Source organism: Rhipicephalus microplus, chromosome 7 (genome assembly GCF_043290135.1).
Source record: "Rhipicephalus microplus isolate Deutch F79 chromosome 7, USDA_Rmic, whole genome shotgun sequence".
Lineage (NCBI taxonomy): Eukaryota > Metazoa > Arthropoda > Arachnida > Ixodida > Ixodidae > Rhipicephalus > Rhipicephalus microplus.
In genome coordinates, this window is record NC_134706.1 from 19,010,639 (window position 1) to 19,031,320 (window position 20,682).

Below are 20,682 nucleotides of genomic sequence, written 5' to 3' on the forward strand. Positions count from 1 at the left end.
CGTAATAAAATACAGGAGGCTGAACGTCCCCGATCTCCTTTCAGAAGCGCTTCTGACGACTACCTGTGTACAAAAATATGCACCCTTCAGTTACCGGGAAGCGACAAAGAGGAGGAAGATATGGGCGGCGAAGAGAAGGCCATTGAATAACTAGAATACGATAAGGCCAGCCAGCCGCCACCCTCAAGAATGCTCACGATATTGAATATGCGAGAAATGCCGGCATATCTTCATAGTGCTAACGAAAATATAGAAGAAATATTCGTTGGGCGCAGGATCCTGATAAATGCGTTCAAGAAGCCACGTGGTTTTAATGATATCGGCGCCGGAAGTAGATGGAGAAAATAGGAAGTGGTAGCCAAATGACAAGAAATATGAGAAAAAAAAGTTCTGAGATTGGTGGTCTCTTTTTTTTCAGGATGCGGGGAATATATTGTGTCGATAAAAAAACTAAGTCGGGCTTTCGCACGCTTAGCTGCAAGGAGACGGCGGCGACAATTGCCGAATTAATTTGGTTAGCGCTGCAATCCTAGCGATTCTTTACAGGCTACATCAAAATTGAAAATTATTAGAAAGGGCGTGGGGAGGGTGTAAAGTAACATGGACATTCTAGCCTAAATCTAGCTGTAACAGCACTTAAAATATAGCTTTTAGTTTCTTCCTAAGTATTCCGAGTCCTTTTAACTCTGAGTGAGATCACACGAGCCTAATTACCTTGAAGAGTGCAGTGAAAAGGGAAAAAATAACCAGAGTGCTGTTGATTCGCAAACCTGATTTATCTTTAATATTTGGTAATGTGGAGTGAAAGAAATGCTTATGTATTCAAGATTGTTTTTTTTATTGTCACGTTGATGTGTTCGCTTTCGTGCACAATGCGTTTTAAATATTGAATAAAAAGCTTATCTTCATTTGCTACAGCGACCTTTTTGATTTCAATCATTCATTTCAAGAAGCTTTTAGGTATTTTATTAACGAAATCTAAGTGTTACACAGTAATATCAACTTTCGCTCCACTTTATTAATGTGTGTTTTCTCATTTCACTGTTGACGTTTCGCTGCATCATTTCTCCAGTATAAAAAATCGAGCTTTAGCAGCAATATTTTAAATTAAGATCGGGAGTAATAAAATTATGGTTATCTAAAACGTGAATTCTAGTGAGTAGCTTTATTTTTTAATCTCCTCTGGTCGGTTTTTGTCAGTTTGGTGGACAGCACAAGTCAGCAGCCTGTGAATACAAGACAACAGTTGTTGAACAGCAGCAAAACTTTAGCCTTTTGAAATGCTACGTTAAGTTAGGCAAACAATAAATTTATCTCAACGTTAGCTCACACTAGATACCACTAAGCTGACGTTCTTTATTACACGCATGCAAGTTAATATAATACAAGCTAACAACCAGCTAACACTCACCAACACCTAACCAATAACACCAAGCCCCGGTAAAAGTAGGGCAATAGTAGTCTTTAATTTTGCCTTGTACGTTGAATTTAGCCAAAATATTGGCTTGCAGTATTTCAAATAAATAAATAAATATCAGCCAACATTATGAAAGAGTTCACTAACAAAGGCTTGCAATTGGGCACTAAGCATGACTTGACCAAAATTTACCGAACGTTGTAACGCCAGCCAACATTCGCTTAGGTCAAGCAACAATCTGCCAGAGAAATGGTCAGGCAAAGTTCTGCCAGTGGGCAATGCTTGTACCACGCTTCCAGGCAGTCACTCTCCCCCTTTGTAAAGGCCTCCCAATCATAATTTTATCTGCCTGCGCGAGAACAAAGAGCGAACAGAGATAGAGCAAGCTGACAGATGCCATCTGAAGAGCAGAGGCTCCGCCAATTTTTTTTTTCTGAGGAATTGAAGGCAGGAGAAGAAATACTGTTCTAAAAAAATTCTAAAGTATTCCTGTTTTTTTACGTGGTTCAACTACTTAGTAGCTATTATCACCAAATTCACTCACTATTGCTTTCCCGCAGCCCCATTTGCGCCCTGAATATGGTGTTTGTTTTTCAGACAGGTGTTCGATTCTGAAACTAAAGTGTTCCAAACACTCGAACGGTATGTTTCAGGTGAACCTATACTATACCTCTAAAACTACTGTAAACTTGCCGTAAAAAGCTTGTTGTTATAAAGAGTACAAAAGCTGCCGTGAAAGCTCGTACGAAGGTGACAGTTATTTTTGGCACCGCTATCAGGACCCTCACCACCAATTTCTTTTGCCAAGCTGTTAAATTCACCAGTCTCAACTTTCAGACCAGCCATCTGGCAATTGTTTATATGTTCTCACCAACAACATTCAACATGTGGTTGACAAGGTATTCTCAAGGAAACACTTCGTGCGCACGTTGTGACAGGCCCCACTGACAAGCTTTTGTCCGTCCTTTCATCTCCAGTAAGCACTGCATAAACAAACCATCAATCTCCACCTATAATGAGAAACGTGTTACCGAAAAAAAATTGGCTCGAATCTTCGTTTTACACTGTAAATGTCGTCGAAAGATGATAGTCTTGCGTCTGGAGAGAGTGAACGAAACGTTTGTTTGATGTTCTGCGCAAGAAAATTAGAGAATGGTATTCTACAGGTGGTGCGTTAGAGCGCCTCGAGCGTGTGGCGAAGCGAACGAGCACATCTGGGCACGTTAGACACAAGTGCCATCGGGCAGTTATCTTCGAAAACAAAGGCGTGCAGCCCGCGGAGAAAGATGCGCACCAGTCTCGGAGGTGATAAGGAGTAGAACACAAAGCGACGGGCAGGTGCCACCACCGTGACGACGTGTTGGAAACACCTTTTTTGAACATCGCGTTGCACTGTCAGCGCATCGCGATTAAACGCTATATTGCTTAGAGTTACATGTATGTGCCCCTTCTAGTATAAAGGCAGACAAGAAAACATCGAAGCGTTGTTGTGGCGCCTCATATATGCGCAATAATTGCTTTTTAATTGACAATCGCACAACTGTAAACGGCTAAATCTTGAGCAATATTGGTGGGTGCTGCGGATGGGGTTCACTGTTTGGTGCCGTTTGAGATGTCGTTAGGGCGGACAAACAGACAAATGTACAGACAGACAGACAGACAGACAGACAGACAGACAGACAGACAATAACAGACAGACAGACAGACAGAGAGACAGACAGACAGACAGACAGACAGACAGACAGACAGACAGACAGACAGACAGACAGACAGACAGACAGATAGACCAAAAGTTTTCCCTCGAAGGTCGAAGGTCCCCAAGAAAGACTATCGTCTTTAAAAAGTGAAATTGAACGCCTGGTTCAAGAACAGGCAAGAATGGACCTCTATATATTTTTTTGCCAGCTGGGGATGAAGCACGTCGGTATTATGGGCCTGGAATCACTTCACTGAGATGTTTATATTGTTCGACAAACCCACAGAGACCATGAGGGGGGTATGGTTAGGCCTACTTATCGCTTTTTTTTTTGTGATTATTCTCGAGAATTCTCTAATATCATATAGATCTTCATTTTTTTTCACGACTTTAAAAGAGGTGTATCTGGTTACACTTGCATTGTTGGGCAAGTGTTTGCTTACGACTTTGTTTTCACGACTGTTTACCGAAATATTCTGTTGCCGTAGAGATACTCCATGCAAGTATAAGACTAATGCAAACGACTTCTTCGTGAATACGTGTTTGTGCGCATGCGTGTTCTTTCTTTCCTCCACTTTCGCAGCTGTTGTCAGAACAGAAGCTATCCCCTCCCATTTGTAGACACTGACCGCGTCTTCGGGTGTAGAGGGGAGTTTTTGTGTCTACGTACCCCGGTGTGCCTGCCTCCTCCGAGTACAGTGCTTTGAAGGAGAGGTCCGTACGATGCTGCTCCATCTGCAACACCGCCGCTACAACCCGCGGTAATGGGATTTCTCGCGCAGTTCCCACCAACCGAACAACGTAAATTTGCGCAAGAAATAGAAGCGCGGGAGCAGTGCAGATGGTCCGATGCATCGAGAGAAGAGCACCTGCTACCACTGCCGTGGCAGTGATGTCGTCCAGGGTTATCATATATATATATATATATATATATATATATATATATATATATATATATATATATATATATATATATATATATATATATATATATATATATATATAGCTTTTTTGAAGTTGGCTGACATGTTTTTGCATTCAAAACGAAACTATAAGGGTAACTTATAGTTTTTGATAGTTGGATAACGTCGTGGACACCAACAACAAACACTTTGGATGTATCGCAACCACATGGCGGAAAAAAACATTGTGATTACGATATATCAACATAGTTACACACAGGAGAGAAACATTTTTTAACAGTAAATGAAGATTTTGGACGACCGTAATTATGACCTCTGAAAATAAATTTTCCAAACTCATTTTAGTATTTTTTTTCAACACAATGTTTTTTCTTCGTGAATTGTTTGAAGTCATGGCAATTCAGTCTTCAACAGTTGCCAACCATATTGTTTGTTTAGTACGTGTAAGCCCACAGTCATCGCTTGGTCGTCATTAATTGCTTGCGCCTCTTTGATGCCACAACTTTCTTTGTGATGAACTCGTTCCGTGACATGGGGATCACAAGTTGATATAGTAGTTATTTCTATGTGTGTGTTTTTTTTTCAGTCACACGGTGCGATCCCCCTAACTTTTTTTTATTGTCTACATCGCTTGACTCCAAATAAAGTCCCAGAATAAAGTCTGAATGCACTTAATTTGATAGAGATTGCAAGGGCAATAGTATTGCATCGCAGACAAACTTAGTGATGAACTTACTTTGACGAAACAGTAATATAAAGTACGCACCAAAATTAGGATGATACCAGAATAATGTAAAAGTAAAAAGCAACGTTCCGTGAATGATTGCTCCTGAAGATCCTGCGTTTCTATTTCATCTTTCACAGGTCCTTGCGTTGCCTTTTTTTCTTCTTTTTTTTGTTAGAGCGTCAGTTGAAGCTTGACTTTGACAGTTCTATAACCCTGAATAAATGAAACCTTATGAATAAATATACTGAAGTCAACTGAATGGAAATAGTAGCCGATATTTTTTCACCTGCTACACTTTTTTTCCTCCTATTTACTAAATATGATGTCCCTATCCATCGCGTGACATTAGAGGCCCTGCATGCACCCCACCCCCCTTAAGGCACACACTCGCAGCCGCTGAACAGAACATCGCCTTTTCTAATAATAATAAGATGAGAGCGTCATCCTTCACTTTATAACCGACTTCACAGCTAAGGAGGTGCTTCAAAGGACAACGGGATACATTCTCCTTCTAGATCTTCCTGGGACGTCAAGCCATGACGCTGACTTACGCTGCAGGTACACATACGTCAAACACGTAACGGCATATCGTGAAAATCTTTGGTGTCAGAAAAGAGAGTGGCTGGAGGAGAGAAGTTTAATTAGGAGAGCCGGTAACGATAAGAAAGTCCGCGCTTTTGCAGAGTGAGTGACGACGCATGCAAAACTAGAAACACTGAAAGAAAGGTTAAACCCTCTGGGAGTGGAGAGAACAAAAGGAAGATGAACTACGTGCTAAGTTAAGGGGTCTAAGAAATAGAAATTGAGATTGATTGATTGATATGTAGGGTTTAACGTCCCAAAACCACTATATGATTATGAGAGACGCCGTAGTGGAGGGCTCCGGAAATTTAGACCACCTGGGGTTCTTTAACGTGCACCCAAATCTGAGCACACGGGCCTACAACATTTCCGCCTCCATCGGAAATGCAGCCGCCGCAGCCGGGATACGAACCCGCGCCCTGCGGGTCAGCAGCCGAGTACCTTAGCCACTAGACCACCGCGGCGGGGGTAGAAATTGAGATGTGCATCACTTTGAATAAAAAAGAAGGAGAGCGTGAGATAGCACCAGATAACGAAGCCAAGGGCGAGAATATGTAGAGAGGAAGGTGAGTCTAGCGACGTCTCCCTTCATGCTAGCCGTTCTTAGAACGAGCGCGGGCGAGCTTCCGCTACAAACTGTACGTAAGAACACAGTTCAAGAAACTGTAGTATTCTATTCTCTCGCCCTCTCTCTTTCTCTCTGCCTCACGCTATCAGCCTTCCACTTCTCACTCTCTCCCAACATTTCATCACCATGCTCGAGTGCTTCGCCTTGCGGCGTTATTCGCTTACAACCGACACCCTTCAGTTCCTTTAGTAGTGTGCAGTATTGCAAGTACCATAGTAAGACGGTAACTTGGGCCAGTTGGTTAGGATCCATCGTGAACTTACTTACAGCGCAACACCAGAAAAAACAAACAGCAGTTGTGAGTCAGCGCCGTCTTTTCTTTCTTATTTGCTCTTTCCCTGTCCTGTATTTTTTCTGGTGTTGCGCTGTAAGTAAGTTTGCAAGTACCGTGTTCTAGGGCGTACCAGCTGTTAGATCGTGGCAGATTGTCGTGTTGTCGATACACAATGGTAGATTTGTCGGTGCTGTCACAGGCAGAAAACTATTCACCACTTCGAAATGTGCAGTAGCAGAGCTTCTCCATGCACAGACTATTACTGCAGAAGAGCACGCTTTACGTTACGAGGTACTATTTGAGATCTATCTATCTATCTATCTATCTATCTATCTATCTATCTATCTATCTATCTATCTATCTATCTATCTATCTATCTATCTATCTATCTATCTATCTATCTATCTATCTATCTGTCTATCTATCTATCTATCTATCTATCTATCTATCTATCTATCTATCTATCTATCTATCTATCTATCTATCTATCTATCTATCTATCTATCTATCTATCTATCTATTTATCTATCTATCTATCTATCTATCTATCTATCTATCTATCTATCTATCTATCTATCTATCTATCTATCTATCTATCTATCTATCTATCTGTCTATTTTGCACGTACTCAAACCCTTTCCTCCATACACGTGTTTCACACACTCGTATAGCCTACCTCGTTAACATAAGGTGGTTTCGCCACGTGAAACTGCAAGATTTATTTCATATTGCTCTTGAGCGCACAATCCCACATCGGAACATTTAAGTATTTTTAAATACAAACTACGCATCATTAAATAAAATAACGGTCTATTGACTGGTCTTACTTGAGAAACTAAGCGTATATGTGCGTTCAGTTATAAACCACTAAGTCTGCAAAATGACTAGTGCAAAAATCCGCCTGAAACGTAAGTCGTCTTACCGTCAAGAAAAATTTCGGCCTCGGTCGTCACTGAACCGCCGCACTGAATGAATATAGTATGTTAGGTGACAGGTTTAGAATGCGTACATTGGCTTATTATCGGTAGATGAAGACTAAAATGTGAGTACCATAATATAGCGATACTTTTATTAGACGTAAAAACTGCATCCATGGCTTAGCAAAGCAAAAAAAAATCTGCCGATCAAAAACTTTGCTTCTGCGAGGAATAGAAAATTTCATAAGATAATTTCCCTTGCCGATCCTACCATTTAGGAGCTATCTTGATTTTCCAAGTCACCCCAAATTGTTTTGGCGTTCCCAGCAGACCGAATAAATTTTATTGAACTGGATGGTTGAGGAAGTATGTGAGCGAGAATCGGTGATTAGTCTTTTCTTATGTGGGCTCTGGTACGTAGAGGCGAATTCCGGAGCCATCTTCTCTGTCACTTCATATACTTCTGCTCAATAATTTTTTATTAACAACTTTTAATCATAGTGTCGCCAGATTTTGGTCGTGGTAGAGCTCATTATGTGCTCGAAACGGAAGGTAAAGGAAGAATAATTCAGTTGATGGCCCTTGCACTTTTGAAGTACGGGTGTACTTGTTTTTTTTTTCCTTTTTAAACAGTAAAGAACTATTCAATGGTTGATTGATTCGTTCATTCGTTCATCATTTATTTCATAGTTTCTTCGATAGAATAAATGATTTTCTGGTTGATTCAGTCGTTGATCGCACAATTTAATCATTTGTTCGTTTATTAATATACTAGTTTTTATGGTTCTTGCTGGTGGTGAGATAGGGCTTCTCAATAACATAGCCACGTTTTCGCCTTCGTAGCAATGAAAGAATAATGAGCTTAGCAAGTTAGAAAACCATGCCGTTCTTTTTTCGCCTGAGTGTTACTCTTGGCGTAGACAACATCGTCTGACAAAAGCAAGTGTCGGTGTGAAAGCGTTACTTCCAATGACATCTCCTACTGAGTGATTTATCATTCCGTTGAGCCCCCACATTCCCAAAAGCACACGCGACAGTTCAGAAAAGAAAAAAAAATGTTTCTGTTTTTAACTCGCCAAAAGTACACACTCAATCAATGCTACCGATTGCCGGCTAATCAAAAAAAAACAGTAATACTCTTCAGACTGTATCCAGCACTTGAAATGATACAAAGTGTGTAGTGTTCCATCCAGCAAATTTTTATTGAAAACCCCCTCAAATAAATAAACATGTGAATACCGCTTGCGCACAAGCTCCAGCTTTACTGGCTGTTGAGCAGTTTGGTGAGAGCCCCATGGTTTCGTTCTTTCTCCTGCGGAACACCCTCCATGCAGAGATAAAGGCAGAGTATACTGAGAACACTTCCCGCGTCCACACTTAACGACGGGGAGGTGATAGCCGCACCCTCCTTGCCACATTTGCCTTCGTGCCCATGTGGACGTAATGGGGACGTGAATTACCATCTGCCTGTGCTATATACACAGCATGCTTCATCCCTTCACTCGACGCCACAGTGCGTGGTAATTTCCAGTGGAGGGATTCGACGTAAGAAGGACTCAGTGCAACTTCCAGGCATGCTTTCTTCTTACTCCCCTACTTTTGCACCTTACCCCGAAGTGGTGTCCCCTGTTCTGATGTGCTCTTCAAAGCTCTTGGTGTGCCCGGTCAGTGTTTGGTATAGGACGATGCGCAATAAAGGCTGACCGTAAAAGTGCGATCATCCCCTTATTAGTGGCCTTTCTAATTCAAACCGCAAAGTCATGTCAGCGATGGCGTTTGCACTAGACCCTCATGTGCGGTGGTGACGGCTTCTCGGGTGAAATACCCCGCCGCTGTGGTCTAGTGGCTAAGGTACTCTGCTGCTGACCCGCAGGTCGTGGGATCGGATCCCGGCTGTGGCGGCTGCATTTCCGATGGAGGCAAAGATGTTGTAGGCCCTTGCGCTCATATTAAAGTGCACGTTAAAGAACCCCAGGTGGTTGAAATTTCCGGAACCTTCCGCTACGGCGTCTCTCATAATCATATGGTGATTTTGAATTGTTAAACCCCACATATGAATCAATCAATCTTGGGTGCACTGCAGGGCATGAAGCGCTTGCATAGTACAGATTCCTTTCACTTTTACTGCAGAAAAGTGGCGCCAGTGTACGCCTGCAAGGAACATGCATGAGTTCAAACACAATGCGTACTTGCGAAACCAATACGCCTTAACATAACTGAACAGGCTCATAAATCAAAACACCACACTATTTTTACCATAATGGCGGGTGTGATCTAGATTGCTGCGTTACACTTGTGCAGCCAGGAGTGTGGTGGTTTCGAATACATACCAATCAACAGATTGATTGATTGGTTGATTTATGTAATAATCAATTGATTGATTGATTGATTGATTGATTGATTGATTGATTGATTGATTGATTGATTGATTGATTGATTGATTGATTGATGCGGGAAGTTTAACGTTTCAAAACCACCACATGATGATTATGAGAGACGCTGTAGTTTAGGGCTCCGGAAATTTCGACCACCTGGGGGGATTTCACGTGCACCAAATCTGAGCACACGGACCTACAGCAATTGTTCTCCATCGAAAATGCAGCCACCGTAGCCGGGATTTATTCCTGTTACCTGTGGCTCAGCAGCCGAGTACTTTAGCCACTAGCCCAGCACGGCGGAATGAAAGACATATAGCATATAGTATCATTTGACACTGTTTTGAAAAAAAAAAACGTTATATGAATAACATCTGCTGAAGGAACTCTCTTTAACGCACCATGCATTGCTTGGCAGAAGCGTAGAACTATGTCAGACATCAAATCATGCGAATTGAGCAATGAGTGGCTGCTCTAAATGCCCAATTTTTACTAAGTCCTATGAAATATTTAATCCTCATCAGAAGCACAACCATCAATGTAAAGAACCACTGCGAAGGTTCGCGTGCTGCCCTACGCACGTGTAGTGGACCTTTCGCTGATTCACAGACGGAATATTTATGGAACAGTAACCTTTGAACAACTGTGCCTGCTATATGCACTGAGTGATGTCCTGAAAAGGTCAATGTGAGCATGCAGTCATTGGTTTCCTTACAGCGTAGTCGAGGCATGCAACGACCATCGAAGGTTAGCATTTCAGAAGGTGATGTGTAACATGCTCGATTATGCTATCGTGATGTGTTCTTAAAGACGGAGCTCAAGCGTCCTTCAATTTTTCTTATTTTTTATTTTTAAGTAAAGCCAGTGAAGCAAAACGTCGCATAACATTTTACGTGCGGCGTAGTATTCTTTAAGGCAACAACTCCATGCTTGATGATTACTTTTGAAACAGCAAATGGCTCTTCACTAATCTTTACTTCACTTAATATACTCCACGCAGGTAACTATTTATGCGGAATAATGTTATAAGCAAGGCCCGCCGACTATTCAGGGTGACATTATTATTTGCATCAGCGTATTATGACATGTATGAATTGGAGCTCACCGATGTTAAGTGTCTTCGAGAAAAACGTGAAACCTGTGTGTTCCACTGCCCACCAAAAGGCCGTGGTTTCTGCAGCTCTGCAATGAACGAAGGACAGAGCTTACTAACACCAACTCTTTATCAAAATGTGTTAACTAAATGTTCTTTGTACATTCACTCGCTCCAAAGGCTCTCGAGCAGCAGCTGTGCGTGCTAGTCATGCCTGCAACAGTTTAACCTTTGTTCTTGCATGAAGCTGAATTGCTTCTTTCTCGAGAAAAGTCATTGCTGCATGTAGAAGAATGAAAATGCGATGCTGCAATCAGCTTTACACTATTTGACTGGCTACGCTTTCGGAAATATATCATTGAACGACTGTTCATTTTGCATTACACAAAATCTCGAAGAAACTGTTTGGAAAGGAAAGAAAAAAACCACTTTAACGGAACACTTGCAAACTCGGTACTATGAAATAATTTTTCAAAGGTTGCCTATTAATCTTCACAATGTGCTGAGTGCTCCAAATTCTCATTAAGAACAAAATGTCCAAGTGGAATGGTTTCTATGGGACATATGAGTGTGCTGCCACGCCTCACCGCGGTGGTCTACTGGCTAAGGTACTCGGCTGCTGACCCGCAGGGCGCGGGTTCGAATCCCGGCTGCGGCGGCTGCATTTCCGATGGAGGCGGAAATGTCGTAGGCCCGTGTGCTCAGATTTGGGTGCACGCTAAAGAACCCCAGGTGGTCTAAATTTTCGGAGCTCACTACTACGGTGTCTCTCATAATCATATAGTGGTTTTGGGACGTTAAACCCCAGATATCAATCAAATCAAATCAATCGAGTGCGCTGCCTTCTTGTGAATACCTTAAGAACAAATTAGAAAACCGTTTCCTCTAACAATCAAGAGGTTGCACTAAAAGCCTGGAAGCAATCTATTTATTGTTTAGTTTTTTAAAGAAATGAACATGGAGAAGAAAGAGATGGGGCTTATGAGTTTCATTCAGTTATAAGAGCTTTTGAAAAACCGCACATCTACACGTACCCCGGATTTCACAGGGGGAAATTTAAACTTTCATGAATCGGAAGATCAAAATGAAGAACTCAGTAATAATAAAATAAAATCTTTGTCAGTATAACAAAACGCTGAGTTCATCGAAAGCAGGCCAAATTGTGCAGAACAAACCTTTTTTAAAACTAACGTACTGGATTCCAGGACTACGTGCAGTGCGAGAAAGAAGTAAGACTGTTATTCTAGAAAAAGAAGTTAAAACACTGTCTTCTTGTGTGTTTACCGAGCCCAGGAAACCTAAATCAAGCCAGGAAGCGATGTTTGCTTTATATCATCGGGAGTGGCGCCCTAGGAATAGCTTCTGGGCGAAAAGTGGGAAGGTGGTAGACTGAGAGGTAGGACTTGGCAAGGCAGTTAAGCTGAGCGGGTGCTTGCTATTCAAGGCACGCCACACCCCAAGGATAAGCCTGCAAGAAGCACTGAACAAACGGCATACACAATGTACCGAGAGGAGCCAGAGAAAGAAGAAAAGAAGAATGAAGTAAATAGGGAAAGACGTCTAGCGGGACAAAGCCGCACAGTGCGTGCAAGTAGATGGTCGGTAAACGTAGATCCCTAAAACAATAGGGACGGCGGGATGTGAGCTGGGGAGAAGAATCTTTAGAGGGGAGTGTTTTCCAACTGCACGCTGAAACGTGGCTGAGAGCGTCCTGAACGTGACATTGAGGCGGAGATGTTATTTGATCGACATGCTTGTGTGTTGGTTTTTTTCACTGATGTTTGAGCTCTTCGTTTTCCTTCATTGCTGGAGAGAGAAGAAGAGAAAGTGTAGGAGGGAGAGGGCTGCTTTTTCTGTGTCATCACAATGAAGTTACGTGGTGTGGTGCGCTTCTATCAAATAATGAATTTAGCGTGAGACAGAGGGGGCATTTCAAATTTGTACTTTATTGGCACATTATCACCGAAGGAAACAGAACTCGAGTTCACGTAAAATTGAGCCCGAGTTCACGCAAATATTAGAGGTTTACTCGTACAGGTACAAATTCAGATGTTAAGTAAGGCTCGTGTTTCGCAAAAAAACAAACACCGAACACAAATATAAACATTATATAAAACAAAGGATCAGGATTCTATACCCATCTGAACATTATAAAAGATTCATCTTACGTGTTTTTGTGAGCACTCTGCCCACATCGCACAGCCACTAACAAACAATTGCAGAAGTGTTTGTATCGATGTCGTGCGGCCACTGTGTTCACAGTTTTAAATCTTCACGTAGGTCTTTAACAGCAACGAGAAAAACGAAAAAGTACACACGAACAAATTACTAGTGTCGGGCCGGCTTATCGCGTCCAACCATGTCCCGAGTCGATGCAGTGCATCGCTGCGAAGGGATAAAAAATAAACAAGACAGAAAAAAAAAGAGTAAGCTGAAGAAGGCGGCCATCGTTTCGCGTCGTCTGCAAGGCGAAGCCAAAGTCGAAGCCGAGGCCGAAAAGGGAAAAGGGCTCTCTTTCGGCTCGTTCATGCAGATGGCAGAAGGAGGCTAAACAGTCATCAGAAGTCAGTATAGACGGCGTGATGGCGTATAGAAGCAGGCGGTGTCGTTGTAGCGAAGGGACGACTCCTCTCACCACCAAAGTAAAGGAAGGGGTGATTGCAGCCGCCACCAATCATTGTCACATTAAATCTTCACTCGCCGGAAGCGGTCATCCGAAGGCAAGGTTCTACATGCTGTCCTGCGCTAATACCGTGCACTGTGGTGACGTGCGCTACATTGTTATCGAACGTCGCGTCGTCCTACTTATGTGCAGAGAAACGTTTTTGGGAATTCTCGTCGTGTCTTATCAAGGTGAGAACACTGATTGCCCTCGCAGCCACGTAGACTGTTTGCTTTTCGAAGGTGTAATTCAGAGAGTGCGGTTGTTCTCGGCGCTCATTGTCAATCGTCTTTGATGCAGACGACTTTTACCTGAAGTCGAGGAGCGAAAATTTAGCGGGCGACGATTGCCGGCGGAATACATCTATTGATTGATTGATTTGTGGGGTTTAACGTCCCAAAACCACCATTTGATTATGAGAGACGCCGTAGTGGAGGACTCCGTAAATTTTGACCACCTGGGGTTCTGGCGGAATACATCTAGCGGAGGACTTCTTGCACACGATGATCTCCGAACTGACGGATTCTTGATTATTCTTCAAACAACAACTGCTTCGCCCATATCTGTGTTGCTGGGAATTAAACGAAGCAAACCTTCGGCGTTTTTGACGGTTATTGTCGATTGTCGCGAAGGACCAGTATCCGACGGCGCTCAAAGTGACACGAGCAGATCACGAGGGAAGGCACGAACACGTTCTGAAGAGATAACGACAGGTCGTCTCCTTCTCTTGGCGGCCGTCTTCAGAAGAAATTAGCAATACTTCTTATCCTGTATGACAATTACGTGATGTCCGGAAAGGTTTCACACAATGTTTATCTTTAGGGGCGAAGCTACTTAAGCCGTGGGTCGTGCATACGCGATGTATGTTGTAGTAGTAGTAGTAGTAGTAGTGGTAGTAGTAGTAGTAGTAATAGTAGTAGTAGTAGTAGTAGTAGTGCATCGGTGTAGTACGTGGCCACCTCCACAGCCGGACTAGAGGAGCGGCAGGCGCGCTCTCATTTAAATTGAGGAGAAAACCCGCACACCTTAATCATATATAAGAAGATCGGTGTTTCTGAATAAATAACATCAGGACAAGTATTGGTGACTTAATCTGCAATACAATTTACCTTGAATTCGATGCTTACTCAAAAAAACTAGTATCAGAAGGGCGTACTTTGATCACTCATCTGGTTGCCACGTGGAACACGCTGGGCGTAACCTCCTTGGTTTTAGGAAGGTTTAGCGAGTTTCGGGCCGCAGTTTCATCAATTAGCGGCGGCGAAAGGTGGAACTAGACACGAAGCGCAGGCCGTAAGAAAGTGCGGGAGTGCCATTCCTCTGGTCCATCCGTGCCACTTCTCGTTCAAACCTTGAAATCTCTGCTGGATGGAGGTACTTGTATTGCATGAATATATGACGAAAAGATGCGAGCTGGCGGTACTTGGAGTGTTCAATAGATGGACGGACGGATGAACAGACGCACGGATGGAGAGACAGGCAGATGCACGGATGGACGGACAAACGCACGGACTAATGCACAGATGGTTGGATGCACAGATGGACGGATGCATGGATTGACCGATGCGTAAACGGACGGTCGCACAGTTGCACGCACGGACAGACGGAAGCAAGAACGAATGGACAGACGGCAGCGCATACGGACTGACAGATGCTTCGCCCCACTCATCATCATGCGCTCCGTGAATATGCTGTGATTTTTTGTTGCTGAATGTTACTCGGTAATTTTTATGAAGCACTTTCCCACATCTCAATCAAGGTGTTCGAAACAGTTTTTTGGAGGTTCCCTTATGGAACACAAAACTCAACACTCAAATCAGTTAAGAAAATGAAGATCACTCGTGAACTGAAGTAGGATGAGAAAGCCGGTATAAATAGACTAATATAGTCTATGTGATGAAATAATAATCAAATTTGAAGCTCAACTTCCACACGAAGCTGTCCTGTGGTCATTAGGCAGGGAGGGAAGGGTCATTAATTATTTATTACAAGCAGTGGATGACGTTGGCTGCCTAAATGTTGTCTAAGTACTAGCGAGAGTGCCCAGTGGGGGGTCATTTTTGTAGTTTTGACAACTATTTACTCAACGTTGAGTACTGTTGGCTGATGTCGGATGATGTTCGCGTGAGCATAGTATGATGAGCTCGTAATGCTTCGCACACACCACAACTCTGCGTAAAGAACTTCGCTGCACTCCTCGTCCCGACCAACTTACTCCAGGCCTCATGGCTGGACACAAAGGTGTTTATGGCATCGCCCTGCCATGGTGGTCTAGCGGCTAAGGTACTCGACTGCTGACCCGCAGATCGCGGTATCGAATCCCGCCTGCGGCGCCTGCATTTTTGATGGAGGCGGAAATGCTGTAAGCCCGTGTGCTCAGATTTGGTTCCACGGTAAAGAACCCCAGGAGGTCGAAATTTCTGGAGCCCTCTACTACGGCGTCTCTCATAATCGTATGGTGGGTTTGGTACGTTAAACCCTACATGTCAATCAATCAATTGTTTATGGCATTTACTCGCTGAAGCTGATATTACCGAAAACAAAGTAGCTTTTTTTTTCATACGATGCGTTGTAGTGCGAACGCGTGCCCATTGCGCACCTGATGCTGAAGAAATATGGATATATGACGTTATTGTATATGTCACCGCGCGCACTTTAGCTTGTGGAGACCATCATTATTGACGAATATTTTAACTACCACTATTAGTTTCTTTATTAGCGTACAAACAATATGAATAGTTTCTCTATTGAAACCTTAGTCCTAGAAATTATCAATAATCATTCCAGTCTGCCTCGCCTAACGACGGCGAGATGGTCGGAGAGCAAGCAGAACATTCAAAAACATACGAGTCAGGATAACATCACACAGCAATAACAGAGGTGATTCTGTCCTTTTCTGGTGCGGTTATTTCGATCCCAGGAATGCCACAAACACGCTACCTTGCCTTCCGCGGATCCCAACAAATACAGCTCTGAGTGCTCAAAACAGGGGGCATAAATCTACACTAAGCGGGCTGGAACCCCGATCCGACAATTCACAGAACCAGCAAAACAAAACGATGAACTTTCGAGTCGAGTGAAGCAAATGTGTATGTATATACAGTGTAGCTTATGTGCGTATCTCCAAATATAGGATGTCCACGGAAAGGCAAAAAAAAGAAAGACGGAGCAAGATTGCTACAGAAGAGACGGTGCATCAGTGGCGTTAGCAGAGAGCGGCGGTTTTTTCCGTTTTCCCGTCCTTCCCGTCCAATGCGATAAAGCCCCCGATGGAGAAAGGAACAGTGGCGACACCATGCGGGGCAAACAAGAAGTGTCTGACAACCCGCACAACAGGCGGACCGCGACGTAGCACTTAGAGCTCAATCAGACAATAAGGATCCGAGCTACAGCCGACAAAATTGCATGCCTGTCTCATTGCTTTCACTTTCTTTCTTTTCTTTCTCACATCTACTGAACGACAAGGCTTAACGTTGGGGTACGTATACACTACCATATACCGGGCTCATCCTGTTGCGTAAGACCCTCGCGTACTGACCTGTCGGCTAAGCCTGTTGCTTTTCGATCAGTTCTTGTGTCGACAAGCGATGGGTAAGCCTAGCCCATCGGTATGGTTGTCTTACCTGGGGCTATAGTTGCCCGTATCGCTCACTTCTTTGTACACAGGAGCTGAGCAAGCAACCCTGAGAATTGAGAGAGCCAATTCTGTCACGCCCAGCCCCGTATACTTTTGTTTTTGTCTCACTTTCCAGACTGCGTAATATATTGACCTCGTACCGCCTGGCAGAAGGTAGCCGTAAGTGTCTGCTCTATCACGCGATTTGTTTCGTACAAGAGCGTAATAGGCTTCAGGGGGGATCAACATATAGCGAGGCGCTGTTGTGAAGTCTCGTGGCAATGCAACTAAGCAAAAACAATATTCGTGTTTCTTTTATTTCGTAATTGTTTCCTGACAAGGGGCCAGTCGTACACACCTTCATGCGCTTCGGTACATCTTCCTTCGGTTCTCTTTTTTTTCTTTAGCACTGCCACAGAACGTTGAAAGAGGAGTAGCTTGGTAGCTTACACACACTTTCTACTTTGTGGCTTGTGAGAAGTATGGTAGCCACACCTCTTTGTTGTGTTCTCACTTCTATATTTTTTTCCTGGGGAAGACGTCGTCGGCAATGAGTCACATACAGAACTACATCAGACAGAAACTCTACTTTCCGGACCTTGCTGATTGTGGGCGAGCACTCCAACAAGTTTAATACAGAACCAGGTGAAGCTTAGACTTTTCATATATTGCTTCTCTTTGAGAAGTGCAGTCTAATTTAGGTAATGACAGGTAAATAGACAACGCTATTGCATGCGTATTCCGTCAAATCAGGATTATTTTGAGCAGAAATATGATCAGAGTGACATGCCTGTACCCCTGCGCTTGCGGAAGTTACTAAATTTAACCTATTTTCTCCCCCTACCTCGTATGTACCCCACCCCCGTAGTGAAAAAGAAATAGAGATGACACCAGAGATCTTGTACACAGGCTCTTTTCTCGTGCTGCCCACTTAAGGGATCCTGTGGCTTTGTACAGTTGGTGTACGCACTAAGTTAATTGTAAAAAAAATCACAAATCCCACAAAACAGGGGAATCAATGTCATGCGAAGCATGCGGGGCAGGTCCCTGTCGTGTAATTTTTTTTTCTTGAAATGTTACAAATTGACGCTAAACGTGTGTACAAACGTTTACTCACAGACATGTACTTTGAACAGCCGCATATGGTTCATACAGCCAGTTTTTTTTACAAATTCATAGTGATGCCACGAGCTACATGTGTATTACGAACACCAAAAATTGTAAGCTGAAATGCGGCGCTTGTGCTTGCAAAGAAGGCAGCCCTAGGTAGTGCTACGTACAGCTACTTCTGTGGATTGCACTTACCTACCACTGACGCTAAGCCAGCATCACACCTGTACCATTGAAGTGCATATGTAATGTTTACAAAACTAGATTGGCAGCATTGCAATCGCTAATGACATTTCACCAATAAACCGCCAGCATAGGATCTTCCAAAGGAGTTCCTTGACCTGGCGTGGCTCTGTGGTAAAATACTTTATTTCCACGCAAACTGATTGGGTTAGATTCCTTCTGGGACAATAACAGTCATGTTAAGCATTTCTCGGGTCAATTATGCTGATTTTTGTTTTTCTTAACACTTTTGCATTCAAATTTACCATGCCTGTTATCGCCGTTTCTTCGTAGAAATCAACTGACGAACTCCTGGGGCGCATAGCCACATTTACCTAATACACGATGACATTTGCACTGAGGCACACAAACGTGTGGTCAATTTGCTACCACGCAATGCCGTGTAAGAGCTTCTGCGTTTGGTGGAGACACCACTCCCCCTCCGATATTGACTTCACTCAGCAACGAAAACGAACGCTAGTGCGTTTGAGTGTGTCTGAGCAGGCTGCAGATATAATTAAATTCTGAACTCGAAATAAGATAGTGCCACACGTTGGCACATCAAGGACGTACCAACTTACGATACGCGTTCCGCACTTAGTACTCGTTTGGACTACGTAAACAAAGTCTTCCTCCACCGCCCTCGCTTAGACTCACTAAATATTTTCTCAGCCAGACTGACTCGCACTCGGGCTCATCAAAATATTACACAGCCGGAGTCGCTCAAACTTACATTCACAGCTCTCTTGCGATTCGACTCTTGAGGGAGTTCAACCACTTATGATTCATGACCAATCTTGCTTGTCGCCACCGCCATAGACACTGGCTGCATTCCCTGTGCGTTTGCTCCTAGCAACGTGCATGTGTTATGGCGTAAATATACGTGCGTGGCTTCTACTATAAATGTCTGCCTAAACAACCAGGCCGAAATAAGTTGATTGTTCAGGGTGAACCAGTGCTCCCCTTTCAGAGGCGAAGCTCTTTATGGCGGCACCCATTCGTTCCTCGTGGTTTCGTAGTGTGTAACAATTGTTACATTTTGACCTGCAAGGTGGTGCCGGTGGGGATTTCTTCTGTGCGTTGTTGAACAATAAAAAATAGTGCTCAATGTACATGCCAATAGCTGCTAATGGGAAATGAGAGACAGGGGCATTCGGCTTTTAGTTAACGCGCAGGCTGCGATCCCCATTAGCAGCCACTGGCATGTACATTGAACACTATCTGACAAGAAAGGGTTGCTACGTTATACTCGCTGAGTGTAACCTCCTTAGTTTCAGAACGGTTTAGCAAGCGTTGAGCCGCAGTGCCATGCATACAATGAACTAGTATATACCATGAACTCGAGGTGGTTAAAGGTGGGAAGTAGATATGAAGCACAAGCCGTAAGAAAGTAAAAGCCGAATTCTCCTGTCTCTCATTTCCCATCAGCAGCCATTGGCATGTACATTAAGCACTATCTGACAAGGAAAGGTTGCTACGCTATACTCGCTGGGCGTAACCTCCTGGGTTTTAGAAAGGTTTAGCGAGCGTTTGGCTGCAGTGCCATGAATACAGTGAACTAGTATATACCATGAACTCGAGGTTGTTAAAGGTGGGAAGTAGACCTGAAGCACAAGCCGTAAGAAAGTAAAAGCCGTATTCTCCTGTCTCTCATTTCCCATTAGCAGCCATTGGCATGTACATTGAGCACTATCTGACAAGGAAAGGTTGCTACGCTATACTCGCTGGGCATAACCTCCTGGGTTTTAGAAACGTTTAGCGAGCGTTTGACCGCAGTGCCATGAATACAGTGAACTAGTATATACCATGAACTCGAGGTGGTTAAAGGTGGGAAGTAGACCTGAAGCGCACGCCGTAAGAAAGTGTGTGTGTGTCACATCTCGTTTAGTACTTGCAATGTCCGCTGAATGGCGGTGCTTCTATATGGGGAATATATGATGAAAAGATGCTAGATGGTGATACTTGCATTGTCGAATAGATGGACGAACGTACACGCAGACAGATGCATGGATGGACGCATAAACGGACGCAGGGTCGGATGCATGGACGAACGCAGGAACGGACACACGAACAGACGCACGCATGGACGGTCACACAGACGGACGCATTGACGGATGGAAGCAAGAACGAATGAACGGACGAATGCTTCGCCCCACTCTCCATCGTTCACTCCGTGTACATGCTGCCAATTTTATTTCCCCAATGCCAACAAAACTCAGCTATCACTCGACAAAACAGTTTAAAATGCGTCAAACCTGGCAATCTTTATTTTCATTCTTTGGCTATGTGAACTACCAGAGAATCGAAAGATAGTAGACACTTGAGCTAGTTGGTTGAGATGCATGGTATAGATGTTTAAATGCGCGAAAAGAGACACAAAGAAAGAGGACAAGCGCTACCTGCACTTGTTCAAACTATCAACGGGTCATACCAACGCCGA